An 18,245-nucleotide genomic window follows, 5' to 3' on the forward strand; every position below is an offset into this window, starting at 1 on the left:
GACGCGCTCCAACCAACTGAGCCATCCTGGAGCTCAGCGGCAGCTCAGCTCAAGGTGCCGTATTCAGTCTTAGTTGCAGGGGGTGCTGCCCACCATCCCTTGCGGGAGTCGAGGAATCGAACTGGCAACCTTGTGGTTGAGAGTCTGCGCTCCAACCAACTGAGCCATCCAGGAGCTCAGTGGCAGCTCAGCTCAAGGTGCCATGTTCAATCATTAGATGCAGGGGGCTCTGCCCACCATCCCTTGCGGGAAATCGAACTGGCAACCTTGTGGTTGAGAGCCCACTGGCCCATGTGGGAATCGAACCGGCAGCCTTCGGAGTTAAGAGCACGGAGCTCGAACCGCCTGAGCCACTGGGCCGGCCCCACAAATAGGTTCTTGATCCCTTGCTTCCATTCTTCTCCTGGCACTCCTATGATGAGTATGTTGTTAGGCTTGATGTTGTCCCACAGGTCTCTTACACTATCTTTGGTTTTTAAAATTCTTTTTTTGTTGTTGTTCTGATTGCGTGTTTTCAATTATCTTGTCTTCTAAATTGCTGATTTGTCTCTTAAATCGCTGATTTGATCCTCTGTTTCATCTAATCTGCTGTTCATTCCTCCTAGTGTATTCTTCATTTCAGTTATTGTATTCTTTATTTCTGACTGGTTCTTTTTTATGGTTTCTATGTTCTTCTTTATGCTTACTATCTCTTTGTTGAAATTCTCACTAAGTTCCTCAAGCATTCTTATAATCAGTGTTTTAAACTCTGTCTCTGGTAGGTTGGTTGCCTGCATTTCATTTATTTTTATTTCTGGAGGTTTCTCTTGTTCTTTTATTTGTTTCTTTGTTTCCTCATCCTGGCTCCCTCTCTGTTTGCTTCTATGTATTATATTAGGTAGATCTCCTATGTCTCTCAGTCTTTCCTGGAGTGGTCTTATGCAGTGTATCCTGTGTAGTCCAATGGTGCAGTCTCCCTGATCTCCTGTGCGTGTGTTCTAGGAGTGTCCCCGGGGTGCATTGTGTGTGTTCTCCTGCAATAGTTGAGCCTTGATTGCTTTTGGCATGTCAGTGTGTGGGACTGACTCCCAGGCTGACTGTGAGGACTGGCTATGCCCACAGTATATGAGCTGCTGCGTGGGGGCTGATCCCTTAGAGGAGGATTTGCCCCCATGGGCTCCTGTGTCTGTTAAGACCTCCTTTTGGGTATGTCACTTGTGGGGCTAACCAGGTACTGCTCTGGTGTGGTCTGAAGCTGGCCTCTGGGTGTGTTGTTTCTGGTGTCTCTTGGGGAGGGGCTCTCATGCAGGCCAATTTCAGCTACCTGACAGGAACCACAAAGCTGTATGTGGTTGGCTACTGCCTGTGCTGAACCTGGAGGCATGTGGGGGTGGCCTCACTGTGAACCAAGGCTGGCTGCCACCAGTGTTGGGACTGAGGTAACTTAGCAAAAGGCCCAGGGCCCCCTCGGCCTATTGCCACCCACCAGCTGCCAGTAAGACTCCGCTGTTGAAAGAGCCTCCTTAGGTACGTGGGCTGGGCAGGTTGACAGTGTTGAGAGTTCCCTTGGTGACGCAGCACTAGCTGGATGGGGCAGAATCCCACGGAGTCACAAAATGTGGCCAGTGTTTTTTACAAAGTTAATGCAGATTCAGTTCTTGCACCAGTGCCTGGCCTGTGATTTCACACAGTGCCCTGCGAGCACCACTGCCAGCCACCACTCACCTCGTGCCAGTGCCTGGCCTGTGATCACTTCACGAAACACCCTTAGAACACTGTAGCCAGTCACCACTTGCCTCGAACTTGCAGATCCCCTAGAGCGGCCCAAGACTGGCTGCAGCGCAGGTTTTGGGTCACTGTCACCACCAAAAGCTCCTCGGGCTGTCGCAGGCCTTCCGCTGCCATGAAAGGCTTCTGTGGCTTGTGGGGCAAGGCTGGCCACCCAGGCACGAAGAGTGCCCCTCTAGGTGGGCAAGGTGGGGTGGGTTCCAGGGAGCTAAGGGGTGTGGTCGGTGGTTTCTACAAAGTCAGCGCAATCCTGTACCTATGCCAGGCCCGTGACCACCCCACAAAAACGCCCCAAGAACACTGTGGCCAGCCACCGTCACCCTTAGGCCCTCAAGTCCCCGAGAGCTGCCCAAGAGAAGCTACAGTGCAGTTCTTGGGTCACCACCTACCAACAGACATTTCCCAGGCTGACGCAGGCCATCTGTCACTGCAAAAAGGCTTCCACAGCCTCTGGGGGAGGGACCAGCCGCCCAGTGTTAAGAGTATCCCGAGCAATGCAGTACCACCTGTGCAAGGAGCAGGGACCCAGAGCGTCACTAAGGCTGTGCCCACGCAGACTCCATCAGACCAATGCAGTCCCAGACTTGATTCTTTGGGGGAGGGCTCAACACAGAAATGATGGAGCCCTCCTTTAGGTTACACGTGTGTCAAGCTCTACAGAGACAATGATAGCTACTGTCCCTCCAGCCCTCACTTCCAAGCCACAAAACTGAGTCTTTCCCCACATGTCTCTGGGCCTCTTGAGTTGCTGCCCCTCAACCAGAGACCAGGTGAGTGCTTGCGAGCAAGTCTTTGCGCAGGCTCTAAGAGGATATCTGGGTTTCCAAGTGCCTTTCATCTCACTGGGACAGACAGACAGACAGAGTCCTCACTGATTCTCACAGCCAGATGCTATGGGAACTCCTCTTCCCGGCACATGACCCCTGGGCTGTGGAGCCCAGTGTGGGGCTAGGACCCCTCCCTCTTCAGGGGGGACTTCCACCACCAAAGTGTCCCTCCCAGTGTCCAATCACTATCTGTGGGTTTGGGGTCAGCCAGTTTTGCATCTGCATCACTCCTACCAGTCTCGATGTGGCCCCTTCTTTGTATCATTAGTGATAGAGGTTCTGTTCAGCTAGTCTTCAGATAATTCTTGAGGTTGAATGTTCTATAATTTTTGTAATTTTAGTGTGATCCTGGGGTGCAGTAGGCATAGTGTTTACCTAATCCGCCATTTTGGACCATTTCTAGGTTTCCTGGGTCTCCCTGAATCCTGCCTACCTTCACATAGTGGCCTGTGACCACTTCGCACAGCGCCCTGAGAATACCACTACCAGTCACTGCTTGACTCGTGGCAGTGCCTGGCCTGTGACAGAGACTGTGTCAAAGCCACAAAGGACTGTTAACAGCTACTGAGAACTTAATTTTTAAAGACCACATAATATTCCAATATATAAATGTTCTGTTAATTTGTGCAATAACTGACCTATTGAAAATTAAATTGCTCGTAATTACTAACATCACCTCAAATGTAATAACTTTCTACATAAATTTCAGTCTACATTTCTGATTCTTAAGATAGTTTCTTACGAGAATTAATTAGGTCAAAGGTTATTAACATTTGGTAGTACCTCTAGAAATACTAAAAAACTGCTCTTTGGAAAGATGGTTTCAACCAGCAGGATACAAAGAGTGCTTGCTTATATAGCTGAATCTTGCCCATCAGAATTTATTTTTAATTTTAAATTGTTTGCTAATTGAATTTAAGAATTATTTTAAATTGTAATAACTAGTAGAACTAAATATGTTAATTATATTTATAGGCTAGCCCTAGTTCCCATTTTGTTAAGTGCCTGTGCATGCCCTTTTCTCAATCTTTTCTAAAAATATAAAACCCTAAAGTTGAAAATGACTAGTTCAGCCTTCCCAACCAAAGCAAAATCTCTCAGGTAGCATTCCTATCTAAAGGTAACCTAAAATCTCCTTGAATGCTTAAGGAGATATGAAGTTCATTACTTCAAAATGCAAATATTTAAAAATGTTGAAAGAGCTCTAACCAAAAAAACCTTTTAAACAGAACTGAATAAAACCTGCAACTATGTACTGACAATTTCCTTAAGAAAAAAAGAATTTTGAAGAAGAATTTAACTCTAGCAAATTGGTTAAAGATAATTTTCCCTGTTTTAAACCCAAAATTAAAAAAAAAATTTTCATTTTAATAGACAGATTTTATATAACTTTTTTAGTTTACCAATTATGGCTTAATTTAGAAGAGTTTAGATATTTGCATATTTCCGCCCAACTCCCCAAAATAATGGGATTATATTTAATACCTTAAAAACAATCTGCATTTCCAAGGATCTCAAAAAAATATTTGCTAAATTTAATCTCTTGGCATTTCCTGCAAATTGCTAAAATCCTAAAATAAAAGTTTAAATGTCTATGCTTACCTGAACACTGAAACATAAACCAACCAAGTGTTCTATAAAATCACTGTATAAAATGTATTATGTCAACTTCAGAAAACCAACTCTCAACCTATTCTTTTCAAAAACAAAGTACCTATTTTAACTGCATTTATCTGAACACAGAAAAGGTTAGTGATATATAACCAACAGCTGTTCTTTATTAACTGCTACGTGCAAGGCACTATCCTAAGAGCTTTTACAGATGGTACCTAACTTACAATGGTGTGAAAGTGATAAGCATTCAGTAGAAACCGTACTTCAAATTTTGAATTTTCAGTTTCTGGGCTAGCAACATGCAGCAACAGCAGACAGCCACAGCTCCCAGGCAGCTATGCAATCACAAGGGTAAACAACCAATGTATTTATAACCATCCTGTACCCATACAACCATTGGTTTTCACTCTCAGTACAGTATTCAATAAATCACATGAGATATTCGACACTTTATTATAAAATAGGCTTTGTGTAAGATGATTTCTCCCAACTGTAGGCTAATGTTCTGAGCACGTTTAAGGTAGGCTAGGCTAAGCTATGATGTTCAGTAGATTAGTTGTATTAAATGAATTTTGGCTTACGATATTTTCAACGTACGATGGGTTTATTGGAACCCAACCCCACTGTAAATCAAGGAAAATCTGAAATATGTTATTTCACTCAGTCAGTATTTTCAACATAAAACAGTGTCCATTATTTCCATTTTATGACTGAGAAAAATGAGGTGGAGAAAATGGCAGTATTTTAAGTAACAATTTGCAGACATCATCAATAAAAAAACCAGAAATGTAAAAAAATATTTATCACCAACAACAAAAAAATCTTACTAATTAAAAGTTGCCAAAAATTCTAATTTCTCAGTTCCCTCTAAAGTTTATTTTTTATTTCTACTCTTTTTCTAAATAGTCATTCACAATTGGTGATTTTCCTGAAGACTTCTAACTATGCAATGCCTTAAAACAGGATCAACCTGCAAACAGATGTGTTTAATTGGCAGTTGGGAGCTCAAAACCAAACTTCTCACAGAAGAAAATGTTATAAACCTGGGGGGGGGGGGGAATGGTAGAGTTCTAAGTCAGCTCCTATAGCATATTTTTACCCATTATATAAGTGAAAACCTTAGAATCTAAACTTTATACAATGCAAAACACTATATATTCTGTACCTCAACACCAGGCCTTATCTGTACCCATATTAAAACTATACATCTCTAATGCTGGGAAAACTGGGATATCCAAAAGCCAAAAAAAAACAAAAAAAAAAACAGTCGGACCCTTACCTTACACCTAGACAAAAATGAACTCAAAACGGACGAAAGACCTTAAGAGCTAAAACTATAAAACTCGTAGAAGAAAACATAGGGGGAAAGCTCTTAACATTGGATTTGGCAATGATTCTTGGATATGACACCAAAAGCACAGGCAACAAAAGAAAATAAAAAGATATACTGAACTATAGCAAAATTAAAAACTTTTGTGCATCAAAAGACACTATCAACAGAGTGAAAAGGCAACCTATGATATGGGAAAAAATATGTATAAATAATATAGCTCATAAGAGGTTAATATCCTGAATGTATTTTTTTAAATTCCTACAACTCAACAACAAAAACAACATGATTCAAACAATGGGCAAAAGACTTGAACAGACATTTCTTTAAAGAAAATGTACAAATGGTAAATGAGCACATGAAAAAATGCTAAATATCACTAATCATTAAGGAAATGCAAATCAAAATCACGAGATTCCTCTTCACACCCACTAGGATGGCTATTATAAAAAAAAAAAAACAAGCGTGTCAGGGAAGATATGTAGAAATTGGAACTCTTGTGCATAGTTGATGGGAATGCAAAATGGTGCAGCCACTGTGGAAAATATTCTGGCAGTTCCTCACAAAATTAAACACTGAACTATCATATAATCTATCAATTCTAGTTCTACGTATATATTCCAAAGAACTGAAAGAGGGACTCGAACAGATATTTGTATAACCATATTCACAGCAGCATTATTCACAGCTGCCAAAAGGTAGAATCAGAAATGTCTATCGACAGATGAATGCATAAACAAAACGTGGTACATACGTAAGATGGCATATTATTCAGCCGGGTGGCTCAGGTGGTTGGAGCGTAGTGCTCCTAATGCCCAAAGTTGCCAGTTAGAGTCCCATATGAGCCAGTGAGCTGCACCCTCTACAGCTAAGACTGTGAACAACAGCTCTCCCTGGAGCTGGGCTGCTGTGAGCTGCCAGAAGTTGGCATGGCCTGCTGTGTGCTGCCGGGGGCTACCCGTGTGCTGCCATGCGTGGCCGGTAGCCATCGTGAGCGGCCGTCAGCTGCTATGAGCTGCCGTGTGAGGCCGACCAATGGGGGGGTGAGGGGGAGCACAAGGCTCCTAATACCAGCATGGGCCAGGGAGCTGTGTCCTACACAAGCAGGCTGAGAAACAGCGGCTTGAACCAGAGTGGAGGTGGGGAGGGGGTGAGGCAGAAGAGGTGGGGGAAGAAAGGAAATTCTGCAAAATGCTACAATGTTAATGAACCTTGAGGACATTATGCTGGCTAAGTAGAACAAGTCAGTCATGAAAGGACAACTATTATATGATTTCCCTTATATGAGGTAACTAGAGTAGTCCAATTCAGAGACAAAGTAGAATGATGGTTGTCAGAGCCTAGGAGAAGAAGGCAAAAGCGGGTTATTGTTTAATAGATACGGAGTTTCAGTTTGGGAAGATGAAAAAGTTCTCACAGTGTAGAGTGGTAATGGCTGCACAAGATGAATATACTTAACACCACTGAACCAAACATTAAAAAATGATTGAAATGATTAATTTTATGTTATCTATTTTTGACCACATTAAAAAAAAATGTAGATCTCCATCCTTTTTTCCAAGCTACTAATGAGAGTGTAAGGTAAAGTTTTCTAATAGGGTGAGTAACAGGGTCTCTGGAATGGGAAAACAAAATCCCTTATTCCCCACCCCCTTTTAAAATAAACTACAATGAAAAGGGAAAGGATAGAATGGGGAAAGAAGTACACGAAAGGGGACCAAGTAAAAATTGCCCTCCTATTCTGCCTTTTAAATATTTAGTTCTTATAAGAAATGACAAAATAAACTGCAAAAAAAAAAAGGATTATAAAGTAATAAAAGTCAGTTATATAAAGTACAGAAATATTTCATATAAATGCTAGATTAAAAAGTTCAGTATATACCTGGTTTTTCTGGGCCATTTCATTAACAGGAAATGGACTGGAAGGATAAGCAGGGTTGGGAGAAAGAGACGTTCTAGGAAAAGACAACAAAAACTGTAGGAGACACTGAACACAACATAGTTTGAAGAAAACCAGTGTTTAGGGAAGAGAAAAAAAGCAAACTAGGACCAGTTGGGGAATTATTCTTTTTTTCTTTTTTTACTATCAATTTAGCCATTGTGAATGCTTTCCTTTAGTCTAAATAAAAGAAAGCAAGGGAATTTATCCCAAGGAACCTGAGGCCAAAGAAGTCATGGAATTACAAACTACAGCTCCAGAAAAGAGAGCTCCTCTGACTAACTCGAGTTTTGCCTAAAGATCACTTTATTGGATTCTGCCCACACAACAGAAAGCTAGAAAAAATGCCTAACAACAACTTGGATAAACTACAAAACTAAACTTTTCTTCAATCCATCAGAAAGCTGAGAACTCAAGGCAACCAAATGAAGATCCAAGACAAGACCTTCCTAGGGGAGAAAGGATATAAGCGCTGGCTCACCTGTGGCAGAGCACGTGAAGAAACAGTGGTACCATAAAAGCAGATAAAAAGAATTCATTTAAAATTGTTAATAAACGCCTAAAGGCAAAGTGGGCTAGCAGAAGCATGTGGTTCCGGAAGCTACAGACACAACAGGAATCCAAATCTATTGGCAGGACCTTCACCCCAGACCTCCCCCAGCACTCACAATATGGGAACATGAGACTGGAGAGTCCTCCTCTATGGTGCTAGGCTGCAAGGGGGAGCAGCCTCTATTATGGGGGGGGGGGGAATTCAAAGCCCCAACCAGATCATTCTCCCCTTAAGGAACAAAAACTTTAAGGCTAAGGCTGGGGGAGGAACAGCAAGTATAGACACCCCCAGGGCACAAGTGAAGACATCATTAAGAATGGGGGTATAGCAGAAGACCCTAACCACTAGGGAAAGGGCAGGAAACAATCTTGGGCCCAGGATCTTATACCAATGCCCTTAGAGATCTCTTACCACTGAGGCAGGCTCAGGAAACTCTTCCAAATGAGAACAGAAAAAGACACAAGGCCTGCTTTGGCAGAGAGGGTCAAGATCACCGCGATGCCTCACTCCCGATGCCCATACACAGGGCCTCCCCAAGACTGGGGCTGGACAGGACAACAGAGAAGCTGCTGACTCTACCACCAGCTGTCAAGTTCTGATGACACAACCACCGTCTACCACTGGGAGAGGGTCAGGAGCATCTAGATTCCACAGAGGCACAGGCACACAGAGAAAGCCAAAAACTGAGTCAACAGGAAAACCAAGAACTACTTCCCCATACTTCAAACTTTTAGCCTAAGCACAAAGTCACACTAGAAAAATCTGAAGCCACTTAAGGTATTCTTTGCAACAACAAAATCTTTACTCCAGCCCCTACACTAAAAGCCCAAATATACAATTTCCAGGTATAAATACTATGTACTCAGTCTTTACTGTCCTATTCGAGACATCCAAGATTCAATAAAACACGGCAAGATTCACAAAAAAAAGGAAATACAACCCCTTGTTAAGAGACAAAACATTCAACAGAACCAAAAATCAATGAGGTTTAAAAACAAAAAATGAAACCAAAAGGTGACTTTTTAAAAAAGATCAGTAAATTGAAAAACCTCTATCTAGCAAGACAGATTTACAAAAAGGGACAAGGCACAAATTACCATGTCAGGAATAGAAACGTGAACATCACTACACCTCCTACAAACATTAAAAGAAAAATAATGGAACAAACAACCTGACGCCCATATACTCGATACTTTAGATAAAATGATCAAATTCCTCAAAAAACATAAAACACCAAAGCTCAAGAATAGATAACCTGATCATCACTATATCATTTTTAAAAATGAAACTATAGAAGAAGACTCCAACATAGTAAACACCAGGCCCAAATGGCTTCACTGGAGAATTCTACCAAACATCTTTAAAAATAACACATCACAAATCTACACTCCTCTAGAAAATAGAAACGAAGGGAGCACTTCCCAACTCATTTTATAAGGTCAGCATTATCCTGATACCAAAACCAAAGACAATAAATATTAATCAGGCCAAGAACAGATCGGACATTGCCTACAGAACATCTGCAAAAACCTAATTCTATCACCCAAACTTAATATATAAAGGGACGAGTTTTAAACATGTATATACAGCCTCATCTTGGTAATCCTACTATTTATGTTAGAATTTCACACATCCTCTAGGTTCTTAACAGCTCCATTACTAGCTACGTTCTTTTCTCAGTAATAATAGAACAAAACAAGAATAGGAAATGAGTACACTAGGGAAATAAATCTACTAATGAATGAAAATGATACAATTTAAGTAGATTACATCATAAAACAAACATAGCAATGGGGGCATCAACATTTTAAAGCCTAAGAACTTATAACAATGGGGAGAAAGAGTATATAATGAAAAACATTTCCACTTTTTCAACATTTGAACCAGATCTCATTTCAGGAATAGAAAAAGCTGATTGCTCAGCAATTTATAACTAGGCAATGAAGTTTGCTTTCTATTTACATGCAGACCAGTTAAAAGGATTGGTGGAAAGGGGGGAATAAGAGCCTCTTCCACATGTTCATTACAAATTGCAACAAATCTGCTAGTTCCTCTCCCACCTCTACATTTCAGACTCACATCCAACAAACAGCCTTTGCAACACTTTCACTTGGCACCTCAAATTCAATTTACCCAAAACTGAATTTCACTTTTCCCATCCTACTACCCCCAAATCTGCTTTTTTTACTGTATTTTTCCCACCACTGTGTTCTTGATTTCAAGTACCATCATCTACTTGATCAATCAAGCCAGCAACCATCCCAAACATCCAAGTCAGTTCTTCCTCTCCCTTGTGCCCGATAGTCAATCAAATCCTGATAATTTTACCTGTGAAATATTTGTCTTGTCCCCTTTAAATCTAATCCTCTGTACTCCACAAATCTGCCTGTTCCTTCCTATCAACTCCCTTCAAAATAAAGACTGAACTATGGCATTATACATAAAATCCTACAAGATCTGCCTCTCAGTCTTTTTTCACTGCTATTTGCTGTCTCGTTCTTTGCACTCCAGTAATACGTTTCCCGCCCGAACTGTGCGGTATCATGCTTCTGCTTTTCTCTTTACCTCAAACATTCTTTCAACTAATTCTTATCCTCAGCATTTAAAGCTCAGCCCAGGTATCACGCTCCCCAATAGTTAAGCAGCTACTTCCACTTCCACATCCCCAAGCCTGTGTAGACCTGTGGTTATCTCTATCTTAGCTCTTAACAAGTCATACTGAAATAATCTGTCTATCTTTAATGGCACTAGACTGTAAAAGTCTTGAAGGCAGAGATGGTATCTGTAATTCCAGTGACCTGGCACACAAGATAATTCAATCTTTGTTGAACTGAAACATCATTTTTCTCATTTCCCTCAGAGACCAGAGGATGAGAAAGAAAGAAGAGAGAGAGAGAGAGAGAGAGAGAGAGAGAGAGAAAGGCTCACTGAAACATAAAAACAATCCTCACAGTAGTAATCAATTCTTGCTCACAAAAAAGAGCCTATAAATAAAACCAAGAATGTTCCTTCCTCATAAGATTTCCTGATCCCAAACAATATTTGAAGCAAACAATTATGGTTGCAAATTGTCTTGTGTTAACAAGATTATAATAATGATACCAGGAAAACTCAGTTGATAATTTGCTACTGTGGTGTTGAATGTATAAATTCCTATTAAAACAAAACAGCACATTGTATATGAAGGATTCTTAAAATTACCTAGGACTAACCGAATATACATTTTCACAAAATGTTTGCTGAACGAAGGGAATAAGAGGGAAACAAAAAAGTGGGTAATAAATATAAAGAAAATTGTAAGATCAGAAACTTTAAAGGCAACAGTCTGGGTTTTGCCATAAATTTTAGGTATATGTAAATTATAACTTGTCCATATAAAGAATATATGCATGCAAGTTTCTGGAGTAGGTTCCTGAGGGAGTTACTAGAGGAATAACCTCTGACTAGAAGGCACCAGTCGTAAACCTATCATTAGTTAGCTGTGACATTGAGTAAGTCATGCAATCATTCTAGCACTTCATTTCCTCAACAGCAAAAGAAATTATTGGACATCAGACCTGTGCATTTCACTACATGCAAATTTTATCTTAAAGAAAGTTGTCAAAGTGGGAGTTGAGTCATTAATTAATCTGAGCTGTTTGCATCCTTGTATCATATATAACTCATCCCCAAGCACCCTAATTAAGACATTTACTATATGTAGTTAAAAAGTCTTCAGAATGGTTCATCATTAATAAAACAAAGATATTATTGGACTAGGTGACCCCTTTGGTTTCTTCTAGCTAAATTTCTATGGGTTTGTTCATTTAGACTATATTACAAATGGTATCACTACTAAATTTATATTAAAAAGTTATATTTGTGAAAGAAAAGGCTGAAAATCATTGCCTTCATTGACACCAAATGACATTTTCAAAAGTGTCAGCATCCGTTTCACTACCTATATTTTTAGCCTGACTAATCTGAAATCAGCAGCTTCAGGTATTGCAACTGTCCACTTTTACTCTCTACTACTTTCTTAAGCCTTCATTAAACGACTTCAGAGAAACAAGAGATTTTTCTATCCCTCTTACTTATCAGCTAATAAAATTCAAAAGTCAACTAGGGCAGAAGGAGTAAGTAGAGGAGTTATTACATAAAGCATCAACTTCAAGACAGGGAGATTCTTTTCATTGAACCTTTTCCAACAAAGTGTGTGGGTCCTTTTGCATCATTATTTTTGATGTATGATTCTCTTTTTATTAGTTAATATTATAGCATTCTTCAGAAACTACTAAATATAATAAACTTATAAACAAAAAAATTTGCCAAAATATAGGGTACATACAAAAAATAAAAGAGAAGCTGAGTCAGGTGGATAAAATCATAGGTTATTTTTTCCTCTTAAAGTTTTCTTCAATGAACAACACCCCCTCCGCAAAAATTTTTTTCTAAAAGCATGATCAATTAATTTTCTCTAGAGAAAAATATGTGGGCTGTTAGGTTAGTAATGCCTAAAACACTCATGAAAATATGAATTGATATTTTAAAGATGGCATTACTCAGTCTGCTGATCACTGAAAATATTTAAGGCACAGTCAGTCAGATATACGTGCTAAAATAGTATTAGCACACCAACTTAAGATCTTGTATGTCCTCAACAGGAACTCCATTAGGGCAGAGCCAGTATTTGTTATGGACAGAATGAGACAGTATGTCCTGCTGAAAACATACCTGTATTTCTTTAACCTAAGCTTTAAAAGAACAGTAATTTGGAGGTGTATTAACAACTTTCAGTAAATATAATTTAAACATCTTGCAAAAAAGAGCATTCTATTACACGGTATGAAAGAAATTCATACCAATAAAACTTTGTAACAATGTGTTATTTTAGCAAAAATACAGGTTATGAATTTATAAGAACTGAGTACCATAATATTCATGAGAAACATTTTTTTCCCTTCAAAAAGCACATAGAAAACTCGTCACTCCAGTCTACCATTTTTTTCTTATTACTAACCTTTCTATAGAATATATGTATATTCCAACATACACACTTTTTAAATTTACTGGGATCACCTGTATACATACAAGTCACAATGCACTTATTGGATACATCAAAAAAGAAAACTTGAAGACTGAAACGAATATAATTTCAGCATAATTTTCCTAAAAGTTTTTTTTATTTAGTAATTCTCACCAAAACTGGACATGGGGAGAGATATACCTACTTATTTATACTTTTTTTTTTTGACAAAAACTTCTATTTAAAAATTAATTTTATACTGAACTTACTCTCAGCCCAAGCAGAAATCTGAAATCCTCAGAACACATTAATTTGATAAGGATCATGAAATATTGACAAAGAAAAATAGATATTAAAAATTATAGAATTATGAAGCAAAACATCAAGGCCATTACCCCAAATAAATTTGCACTGAATATCTGCAATAATTCCCCACTACTCTTATCACTAACTACCAAGGAAAAACTAATCATCATGACAGATTAAACTGAAGATAAGGTATATGAAGAGTGAGTTTTTAAGTTACTAGTCAAAGATGAGGTATAATCATAATTCTCTAACAAAAGTGCTGTTGTGTTTGCTACTACTAAAATAAAAGGGTATATTCCCAATGAAGAAAAGAAATGCAGGATTGAAATATGATTGTATTTTTCAAATAATTATTATCAGTACACCAAAAATTACAGGATTGTATAATTATCTTATGTAACAAAATACATTAAAGCAGGTACTTGTAAGGTCAATGAGAGATTAATCATTTTCAATTCAATAGGATAATCATACATATTTGGGAAATACCAGGAAGAAAGCAAATATTACTAAAATAACTAATCATAGTTTTTTCTCAACCAGAAAGATACTTGTGTAATCTGGTATTTTTATTTAACAAAGAATATACTTTTATAATAATAATAAAATGTGCTTTTAAATTCCTAAAGATTACTTTCACTGGTCAACATGAGAAACTTAAAATATCAGGTTATGCTGCTAACAAGGTCTCAATCTTCTCCCTTTTTTTAGCAATGTCTCTGCTGTTTTAGTTCCCAATTTCTCAATATAAAAGTATTTAGTCCAAAGAAAGAAAACATTCTTCCTAACTATATAAACTACTATTATTAAATATTAATTCCAATTATTTATAAAGTATTCAAATGCCTTTCAATGGAAGTTTTGTTTTTCTTTAATCAAAGTAATAAACACATTTCCTTGTCCTAAAAGTATTATAGCTATTATGAAAACCTGATTGCTAGAACCTCAAATCAAAGCACTGATGATTCATGTTTAATCTAGACATACTTCCTTTTCTACAATCTCTTTAAATTAACATAGGAGAGCCTATGAATACCATAAAATATGGGGTCAGTAATATAGTCATCCGGCCTACTGTGACCTTATATTAAAGTTGAAAAGACTTTTTATGTAAATATTTTACAACACAGTGTTTTCAATGGCATTTCAGCATTTCTCTTCACTCTTTTCTAAAAATACCAAACTAACTGGGGGACCTACAGATGAAGGATAGAAAAGGGCTGGCTAAATCTATAAATCTTATTTGTCCGTAAGGTGCTACGATTATTCCTGGGACCACACTTAGTCTTACCCATCATTACTGTCAGTTTCACAAGATTCCCAAAGGACCTCAAGAGGGCCGAGCTTCAAACTATGACTCTACCCCCCCTATATCTTTCTCCCCTAGACAATGTTCCTACATGCCACACACCTATTAAAAAAGCTTACTTCTGTATCCCACTGCCTCTGAACCCTCACCTGGTTTGTACAGGCATAGCAAATTTATTTGATAAACTAATCTGCGCCAATACTGTCAATAAAACACAGTATTTTAAAGTTTCTCTTTCAGAGAATTTGTGATTTTAAACAGAATATTTTAGAAAGAATTCCATAACACACAGGAGAGACACAAATAAAGTTTGACACTGGCAATTCTCAAATTATACCTCACAGTCAACCACCTAGTTTAACTATTTGTAATGTAGATCGAATTACAATTTAATATAGTTTAAATTAAAAATTAATGTAGTCATACAACCAGTTGTGAATATATGTCTGGCTTAGATATATGTCTCATGGCAAATATCAAGTAAGTAGAAACTAAAACTGCACTTGTATAGTTTCGTTATAAATCCTGTATCTGTTAAATCTTCTCATCTTCGAAGTAGAGCAAATGACTGCCTATAACTAATCTAGTTAAATGGTAACTTTTTAATCTACCCAGAAGAATTACTTAGAGCACACCACATATGAGGTCTTCTCAGCACATTTGATATTTATCACTTAAAGTGTCGTTTCTACTTTACACTTTCACAACTTGGTAAATTACAAATATAAATAGATAGTGTTTATTTTGAATTTTGATATACACTTTATTCTATACCACATTAGTCCAAAGCAGTCTCCTATGACTGAGATAAGTTAATACTATTTTATTCAATCTGCAATTAATTCCACAGTTATGAGTCTGGAGTCCTGTACTCTTCTGAACAACAGGTCCAAGTTTTTTTAAACCATAATTGAATAGATTCTACTATATAATAATCTTGTGAAGAAACCTCTTAACCAGAAATTTCAAACGTGAGATCAGTTAGATAAATTTGGGAAAGGTAGAACTTTCCCAATTCTTAATTTCTTAACAGTGGAAAAAATAACATTACTAGCTCTATGTAGATTGGAGTATTATAAAATATACCAATTCTATTTGGTTTTCTAATCGTATTAAGAATTTCTATATAGCTACAAATTCACAAAGGTTAAGATCTATATCACTTAGAGCATAAGAAGAGCGCAGGTACTAAATGAATGTAGAATTAAAACAATTTGGGTAAATTCTTGAAGACAAAGTCTACACACAATGTTCACTCAGCTACCTGTAAACCAAATTGTATTAAAAATATTAACGCTTATAAACTACCCAAAAAGGTTACTGAAGTACAGACAAAGCCTATACTAGACCAATAATTTATTTTACATCCTTTTAAGTAACATATTTGACCCTACTCTTTAAGCAAATTGGTTCAGCCAGTATTCAACATGCCCTCACCTCCACTCCCGATTTTTTGGTCCTAGAAAGTAAGTATGAAGTTCAACTCAATCCTAAATGACTGCTTCACATAAGAGCTACATTTTGCCTTGACTTTCTTTATGACCTTGGGGGGAAATATATCCAATGATGACTATAATGATGTTTGTATGTTCCTGTTTATTAATGAAATTTAATCCTAAGGTGCTAACAATAGTAAAGTCTTTTAAACTGGACATAGAGAGCTAGAAGCCTTTGAGTTATAAAGATCAAATGATATGAAATATGAACATTTTAAAAATTTAATTTGACTAGCTAAAAAAAACTAACTACAAATGCCCCAAAATTCAACAAGATCAGAAAACAAATTCTGAAAAACACCAACAGCCTCTTTTATGACTTCTCTATATTCATAGACAATTGATCTGTAATGTAAAAAAAAAGGAATAAAATTAGCTTTAACTAGCTATTTTCTTGCTTTAACAGATGGACAACAAAATTTTAAACCTGTCGAATGGAAAGACAACATATTTAAAAACCTACAGTCTGAAAATTATGAAGATAAATCTATCATTTAAGTCCCTAATTAGTACACTTATGTTGGGCAGTAATCCTGGTATTGCTTTATTAGCATTGGAAAGATAGATCCCTGCCTTGGAGGAACATCTAACTGTAAGTACATCTCATTTTAGGACCTCAGGGCAGTTTACGAGCAGCATCTCTTTAGGCTTCCCTAAGGTACTCTAAAGTGCTTAACATCATCACACATCCAGCCACCACTAGGGTGAGAAGTAAATAAATACAATTTACTTACACAATTATTTACCATGGAATTCGAGTCAAGAATGCAAAAGTAAACATCCATACTGGCAACGTAATACCCAAAGAAAGCGCAGAACACTACAGACGATAAGATTCACCCTTAATTGACCACTACGGAAACCAGAGGCCTTCCACATGGGTTGTTCATTACTATCACTATTGATTTGAAAAACAATGTCAACTCAACATCTTAACAGTACAGAAAATAAACAGAACTTAGTGAACTCTCTTCTTCCAGATCTCCAAACGGTGTTTATAAAAACTGAGAGCAACGCCCCCCTAAAAGCACCCTACTAGAAAGAATGAAATATTGAAAATATCAGGTGGGCCAAGGTTAGAAAAGCTGATCTAACCCAATTACCCAGAGAGACCACAGGGTTTGGGGCTAGGAACGTGAGATTGGGGTGGGGGTGGGTAGCGAAGTGAAATCTAACCCCAGAAATCACAACACAGGCCGCGCAGCCTGGGAGCTGAAGCTGGCGGGAAGTGAGCTGCCTCTCTGTTCCCAGAGGAAAGTCCAGAAAAGAGCGTCTCCACACCGCGGACGTACGAGGCGCCAAGAGTGCATGCCTACCAACGCGCGGGAGCCGCTGGAGTACCCGGTTGAGAAGGGGAGGAGATCCCGGCACACGGCCCTGGAAGAGGAGGAAGACTAGGGTTGGGAGCAGCGGCAGTGTCTGGACGAGGGGGATTACCTAACTATGACGACAGAGAAGTGTCTTCAGGCTCCGGCGATGGTCCCGACTGCGCAATGTGTGGTGTCTCTCCCGCTTAGCCCGCAGCAGCAACAGAACCAGCTCCTTCAGCCAGTCGCCATTTCCCGCCTACCGACCTGCTGCACCGCACGGACAGGGACCCGGATGGAAAGCGGCCTCTGCGCGCAGGCGCTTTAACTTCCTCCTCCCCCTCCCGCCACAATTCCGCGAGGTGGGAGGGAAGGAATGCGGAGCGGCCACAGCGGCAAAAAAAAAAAAAAGAAAGAAAGAAAGAAAAGAAAGAAAAAACAAGTTTTACTTCCGTGAAGAGCGTTGGAATTCCTGCCGCCGGAAGAAACTCGCGAGCCCGAATTCCTGACAAAAATTAAATGCAGGGCCTTAGGACCAGATGGAATAACAATAACAAAACCTATCTGGATACGCCAAGGGCCTGGGGGATATTTGTACTTAAGGGGCCTCCGTAGCTGGCTGTGTAGTGGTCGCAGGGGGAGTAGGGAGTAAAGCGTTAAGAGTGGAGAGGCGGGGACCCGAAGGACGGTTTTTCCTCCTGCTACTAACGGAATTGCTTAGGCAGAGCTGGGAGGGGGAGCGCGCCCTCGCCCCGGAGGCGGGGCTTAGGAATGCGTCGCGCACTCCGG

The 18,245-nt window shown here is 38.9% G+C and overlaps 1 protein-coding gene across 4 annotated transcripts in view; it reads right to left on the minus strand.

Annotated features, from left to right (window-relative positions):
• Positions 1–17,846, minus strand: part of CTDSPL2 (CTD small phosphatase like 2) — an 84,557-nt gene extending 66,711 nt beyond the window's left edge. For 2 of the 4 annotated variants that reach the window (XM_033108532.1, XM_033108531.1), the window contains exon 1: positions 17,587–17,845. The gene's annotated coding sequence lies outside the window, so the exon portion shown is untranslated. Of the gene's footprint in view, positions 1–17,586 lie in introns of all 4 variants that reach the window. The other 2 variants (XM_033108530.1, XM_033108533.1) reach the window with 2 other exon arrangements.
• Between the last annotated feature and the right edge of the window lie 399 nt (positions 17,847–18,245).

The sequence above is a fragment of the Rhinolophus ferrumequinum genome, chromosome 6 (assembly GCF_004115265.2).
Source record: "Rhinolophus ferrumequinum isolate MPI-CBG mRhiFer1 chromosome 6, mRhiFer1_v1.p, whole genome shotgun sequence".
Taxonomy (NCBI): Eukaryota; Metazoa; Chordata; class Mammalia; order Chiroptera; family Rhinolophidae; genus Rhinolophus; species Rhinolophus ferrumequinum.